Genomic DNA, 7018 nt, shown 5'->3' with positions numbered 1-7018 from the left:
ATCGTATCGTGACCCCTCTGTCATGATATGTATCGTATCGCCAAATTGCCGCCCATTACACTTTGCACCCGACCCGTTTGGCCCCTCCTACAGATGGTGAGCCCGTTGGAAGGGGGACCCACGTCTCCTCTTCGGGCTGAGCCCAGCCGGGCTCCGTGGGTGAAAGCCCGGCCACCAGGCGCTCGCCATCGTGCCCCACCTCCAGGCCTGGCTCCAGAGGGGGGCCCCGGTGACCCGCGTCCGGGCGAGGGAACGCCAGATCCAAAATTATTGTGCATCATAAGGGGTCTTTGGGCTGTGCTTTGTCTGGTTCCTCACCTAGGACCTGTCTGCCWTGGGTGACCCTACCAGGGGCATAAAGCCCCAGACAGCATAGCTCCTAGGATCATTGGGACACTCAAACCCCCCCACCACGATAAGGTAGCAGCCCAAGGAGAGGAGAAGTTGTAGCCCCTCCTGGAGAAAAATCCACCAGCCGCCACTGCTGCAGTGCCTACTGCTCCTAACAATGTGTGAAAAAAATGATTACTAGTCAGACTTAAGTACACTGTAAAAAATGAATGATTGGATTTACTTAACCATGTTATGTTACCTGGTTCCACTTAACTGAGTTGAGTAAATTCAAAGCAATATACCAGTTTTTTAGCCAAAGAACATGAGCATGTTGCTTTGAATTTACTGAACTCAGTTAAGTGGAACCAGGTAACATAACATGGTTAAGTAAATCCAACATTTCATTTTTAGAGTGTACAATGTAGTGTTTGTTTCAGCCTTTCAACATAGCTCAGGTTTCTCCCCAGCAAAAAAATAATTGCCCACCCCTGACCTAAAGCCTTTGATGTCTATGAAGTCAAGATGCACTTCAACAACTACCACAAACCAAAAAGTTGGTATTTTTAGTTTCCATGTGCGATTATAAATACGATTAACACCTTCTGGCAGAAAAAAAACACAGGTGGTGATAGAAGCTGCATGTGTGAGATAATTAGGGGCCAAGTCGTTTATGTTGGCCTCAGCCCTGCTGACTGGACAGCTAAAGCAAACTTTAATATTTTCATATAGAATAACTGATGACTCACTTGGTATAATCTTTCAACACTGTGTGGGGAAGAAAAAAAGTATTTAAAGGGATCAAAATGTTCCAGAGTAGAATTGCTTGGAAAAGGGTCAAAGTAAATTTATTCATGACCTAATTTTGCAGCAATACCTCACAGCACATGGCTGCTACTTGATCTCGTCATCATGACAAGTATCTCAGCAACATAGCTTGTAAACCCCATCAGTCATCTCTGCAGGACACCAATTTATTTCAGCATGGCTTTCAGTCAAACCTCAGTCTTTCACTACATCCATCTGTATATTATTTTGAAAACGTAATTTTCCATAGCTACACCACAAGTTGATTAACTCAGTTTAAAAAAAAGATCTTTCTGCTTGACTTGTGTTCCTGTGAACTTAACCTTATTTCTCAGCTTCTGAGGTAAAGGAACACATCTGTGAAAATATAATTTTTAACACAAATATTTTTAATTCGAATATTCTTTACTACAATTTGATTTTACAAAGGGAAGATTATTAAAAGCGTTTTTAATATGGCATGTATTTGACAAAGTTTTTTTGTAAAAAAAACAAACTGTGTACAGATAAGGCAGGGGGCGGCTGTGACAGAGTGGTTAGGGGAGTCATCTTGGAACTACATGTATTAGGTTGCCAGTTCAATCGCCCATTCCAGCTGTCTTAGTTGTGACACTTCACCCCTGATGCCTCTGATGTGTGTCCCATCAGTGTGTGAATGTGATTAGCACTGATTAGACTCCATAGATTGATTTGTACACGTTAGCTTTGTAGAGACCTAATAAAGTACTGTGCGAATGGGTAAATGAGGTCAGATTGTAGTGAGAATTGTAGTGAGGCTGGGGAGAGGGAAGTCTGGGTCTCTCTGCTTAGGCTGCTGCCCCCATGACCCAACCCCGGATAAGGGGAAGAAAATCGACAGAAGGAAGGATAAAAGCTTAGGCTGTGCCGCAGGACTGTATAGCGTACACCCCCCACCCCCTAATTTTTTCTTCTAAAGCCAATAATGTATGTATGGAATAAAAATAAGTTAAATAGAAATTAAATACTTTGTCCATTTTTAAAAAAATAAGGAGTAGAAAGTATAGATAATTGAATTAAAATGTAAGGAGTAGAAGTAAAAAGTAGGCTGAAAAATAATTACTCCACTAAAGTATAAATAACCAAAATTTCTACTTAAGTAATTGTCATTGAAAAATTTCAACAAAGTATTTGCACTTAGTTATTTTACACCTCTGTAAGGAACTTGTATTTGTGGGATGAGCAGTAGCTCATAGGGGTGGCTGTGGTGTAATGGTAGAGCAGCCGGCTTTGGGACCCGCAAGTCACAGGTTCGACTCTCCACCATGCCCACATGCCGTTGTGTCCTTGGGCAAGACACTTCACCCACCTTGCCTACTGATGGTGGTCAGAGGGTCCGGTGGTGCCTGTGTATAGCAGCCTCGTTTCTGTCAGTGTGTCCCAAGGCAGCTGTGGCTACAATGTAGCTTGCCATCATCAGTGTTCAAGTTTATTTATATAGCACCAAGTCACTTGTTTCAAGGCACTGTACATAAAAAGAATAATCTAAAGAAGAAACCAGCAGGTTGTGTTGAATCTCTTCATCACAGTCTCCCATCCTGAGCAAACAGTGGAGAGGAAAAACTCCCTGCTAATCAGGAACAAACCTCCAGCACAACCAGGCTCAGGACAGGCAGCCATCTGCTTCGACCGACTGGTTGGGGGACAGGAAAGAGACACAGGAAAGGAAAGCCTTCAGTCTAATCTTAAAAGTAGACAGACAGGGTGTGAATGTGAGTGTGAATGGGTGAATGTCTGTAAGTGTAAAGCGCTTTGAGTGTCCTGGATGGATAGAAAGGCGCTATATAAGTACAGTCCATTTAGCAGAGTATGTGGGTACTGCACATGAAAAATTTGTCAAATCTTCTCTGTCATGTTATGAATATAGTCCTGCCTGCCCAGTCCTGTCCCTGTTTTTGTTGTCAGTTTTTTTTTGTTTTGTTTTATTTCCCTCTTGCCAAGTTCCTTGTCTTCTCCCTGCTCCTGTCACAGCTGTCCAATTACTGATCCACTGCTCCCCCTTTCTCAAGCAATCAGCTCAATCTACTCACCTGTTTCTCTCAGTATACTGTATATTTCTGTTCTCACTTCCCTGCCAGTTTATCAGCTTAGTTATGTACTTACTAGCACTCTTGCCCCCATGCCTTGCTCTCGTCTTGTGTCTCTGATCCTCTGCCTGTCCATTCATCTTTCGATTCTCGCCTCAGCCCCAATCGGGTTTGTACCGCTATCTGTCCTCCCGGTATTGACCCTGGTTCTGTGTTTTGGATTTACGCCTTTTGTCTCTCCCCTTGTCGGCACCACAACACCTCAGACTTCCTGGTTTGTGACCCACCCCTGTCTCACGGACTCAGCCCAGCCCCGCAGTTCTGGTAATCAAAGCTCTCTCTGGCCTCGACCCTTGCCTGTCCCCCCCGACTCTCATTTTGCCCAATGAACCTGTACTGTCAGCCAAACATTTTGGTGATGTCAAAACCCAGTACCAGAGTCGCCTGGATTCTAACAGTGTTAACTGTCGGCCCGCTTCAGATAACACCAGGTCAGTGGTTATTATAACTCTGAGTAGACTAAGCCTATCCTGCCTTGCCACCAAAACCACCTCTCTGTGTCCAGAAGAAACCAGACTTGTACCAGGTTCCTGTTAGACAACCCAACATTGACTCTTCTCTGTTCAGAAAATATTGTTAAACCAGTTTTTGTGTTTGGTAATTTTCAGGGCTCAAACCCAAATTATTAATGTGTCAAACAGCTGTTATTGACTGTTTTGACCTTCTGGTATACTCCAGGTGCTGCCAGTCAGGTGCCTGGTATAATATTTATTGCCAAGAAGCATTGTTACAATAAAAACAATCTACCAAACACACATTTCCTTAATTTATGTACTAAGTGTATTTTATTAACACGTAGTATGCTACAAAATGTTTGGACTGACCACTCTTAAAGGGGACCTATTTGCAAAATAAACATTTTTTTTTACGTTTTTATACTTCAATTTGGGTCTCCACTGCTTCCAGAAACGGTCCAAGTCAATATGTAAATGTTTTGTTAGTGTCAGAAAATGAGCTGTTTCAACAACCTGATGATTGCGACGCCACTAACCGGACACCTAGTAATACAGAGCCCAGCCCCTCGCCTGGTAACCCAAGTGGAGACTCTGCCCACTTCTTCACAGGATGACCACAATTGTTCTGCTGTTTTTACAACAGTCATGGAGAACAGAGATGCATGGCTTAATTTTATTTTTGATGGCAATATTCTAGCAATATTGCCAAAGAAAGTTGTAGGTTTTGAAAATGATTTCATGATGGACTACTTTGAAAACTACTAACAGCACACAGCAGGATTTACGCAAGGACTTTCAGCTGAAGGAAACTTCTGTCTTTACTGTTCCTCGCAAATCTGCAGATGGTTGCAGTAAGTGATGTGTTGTGTGCTTAATGTTGCTGTTTCTTCAGTATGAACATGATTTGTAATTTAGCACAAACTAATGTTGAACAATCGTACACGGCCGTGATTGAGGAGGCGAGCAGCTTCGCCTTTCCCACTCTGCGACGTCGGCCTGGTGAAGACGTGCACTTGCCTACCTGAGCAGTCTGTCGCTCTCCCCTGGGGGAGCTGCACAGCATGTGGCGCATTTAAGATTCTTATCGCATCTCCTCTGACCACAGCTGTGTCTTACAAAAAATTTACTTTGGTAAAATTTAAAGTCTCCTTTGGGAGTTTTACTTGAGTAAAAGTCTTTAAGTAGCCTATCTGATATTTTTTGTACCTAAGTATTAAAAGTATTGATTTAAAGCAGGGGTGCCCACCCTTTTTGAACCAAGATCTACTTTTGAAGTCGGCAGTTTGCCAAGATCTACTTGTCCAGTCTCAGTATCACAAAAACATAAATTTTCATCTCCCTACGCCTCACTTTAAAGTAAATAAAACAGAATGTAATGTGTTGCTAGTTTTATTTAATTTAAAGTATTGTCAAACAAAACTATCTACTTAACCATATATTTACCTAAAAAAAAAGAAAAGATAAAATCCTTATTTAACTCCTGACAGAGAAACAGAAAAGTGATGCTCGAACAAAAAGGATCAATTTTTTTTACATCCTTCAATTAGTACTCACTGTAATGTGCGAGCTATGAGGGCTGGAAACCTGCACACTGAGAGAACCCAAAGTCAAATAACTTTGGAGCAGGGGAACTCGTCTCCGTTTATTCAAAGAACTCTCCTCTCTTCTCTCCATACAGGGGAGGAAAAACAAAACAAAAATCTATCAGGGTCAACATGGCTACCACAAGAGTGCTGCCTTTTTTTCAAAGTCAAAGCACACAGTATAAAACTCTCTTGTTTATACTGTTACAAAAAGTGACTTACGATGGTGCAGATTCACAAATCTACAACAACTATTTCAAACCTCAATCTCCGTGCAGGATGATGTGTCATCTACAGGTGTTGAAGAGCTCAGTCCCTCACTGGTCCAGACTGCCGGCTCCAGACCATTTAAAGAGTTCCACCTAGTTCACCACCTATCAGACAAGACACACACACACACACACACGCATACCACCTTAGGTACAGAAAATGAAGGGCACACTCAAACTACAAAATAAATAAATAACACAAAGGTGCCAGTCAGTGTATAAGACACTAGTCGGGTCTAAAATGTAATAAAAAAAACAACACACAGACACATAGTGACAAGTCTAGAGGAGACAACTTTTTATGCAAGCTATGTAAAAATAAAAGTATGTCTACCTTAGTGGGACTTCTGACACTGGGAGGAGGCCAGGGTCTTATAGGTGGGCAGTATGAGGTGGATGAGAGGCGCAGGCAGGTCTCCAGATGATCAGATCTGTTCATGGACTTGAAGATTTTCATGTGAGAGAAAGGTGACCCACACAGGTAGATCCAAAAAGTGCTGTCAAGTTCAAAGCACCTCTTCTGACTGCAGACTCCAGAACTCTCCATCCATGCGACTTGTTGCTCTGGATTTGATCCCAATGTCATTTTGCAGAGTCAAAACCTCATTTTCAACACCAGAGCAGTCCAGCTGAAACAGGGACATGAATTTGGACACAATCATCCATCCTGGTGGACAACTGCACGTCTTTATAGCTACCACAATCTCACTTTTATCTTTAAAATCTTGGAAAAGCACGTCTGCAGCATCAAACGCTTCTTTCATAACTTCATCATAGCTGAAATACGTTTTTGTGTTGAGCTAGAACGCGGCTGCATTAGCAGCCTTACCTTAGCTTTGGAGTTATTCTGAGCTCGGTTAAGAGGGGAAATCCGCCTCGTAGCGTCTGTACATTCATTTGAAAGAAATTCCATTCCACGTTATCCTTTTTGAACAAGCGAAGGCAGCGCTCGAATTACATATGAGTCCTCTTCCCACTCCAGGTGAAAATGAGTTTTTGTTTGCTCGTTAGCTCGTCTTTCGTTCATTTTTTCTGCCTCTCTGCTATATTGTGAACACATGACTCTAAAGTCTCGCAAGACCATGTTCGGAGTGCTGTTTCACAGCACCCAAAACTCACGAGACTATGTCTGTGAGAATACTGCAGAGGGAGCGCGTTGCTGGAATGTGTTACTTATGCTGCGTTCACACCGAACGCGATTTAAGCTTCAAAATCGCATCCAACGCTTCAAGTTGGACGCTTGTGCACTTTGAGGTCAGACGCAGGTCAGCTCTTGAAGCGCTGCACGGCAAGAGCCTCCCCGCCCCTCCCTCCTCTGTCGGGCTCTGTTTAATGTCGGACGAGGAAGTGTTTTGCTTTATTTACAGACAGCAAGAGCATGTCACATTCATCAGATAATTAATTCATAATTAATTCACCAGATAATTCAGATGCATTCTGAGTTTCATCACCCAGGAGCTGCGGGAGAG

Source organism: Austrofundulus limnaeus, unplaced genomic scaffold (assembly GCF_001266775.1).
Source record: "Austrofundulus limnaeus strain Quisiro unplaced genomic scaffold, Austrofundulus_limnaeus-1.0 Scaffold47, whole genome shotgun sequence".
Classification (NCBI taxonomy): domain Eukaryota; kingdom Metazoa; phylum Chordata; class Actinopteri; order Cyprinodontiformes; family Rivulidae; genus Austrofundulus; species Austrofundulus limnaeus.
The sequence above is the reverse complement of the archived record's forward strand: the minus strand, read 5'-3'. Positions refer to the sequence as shown.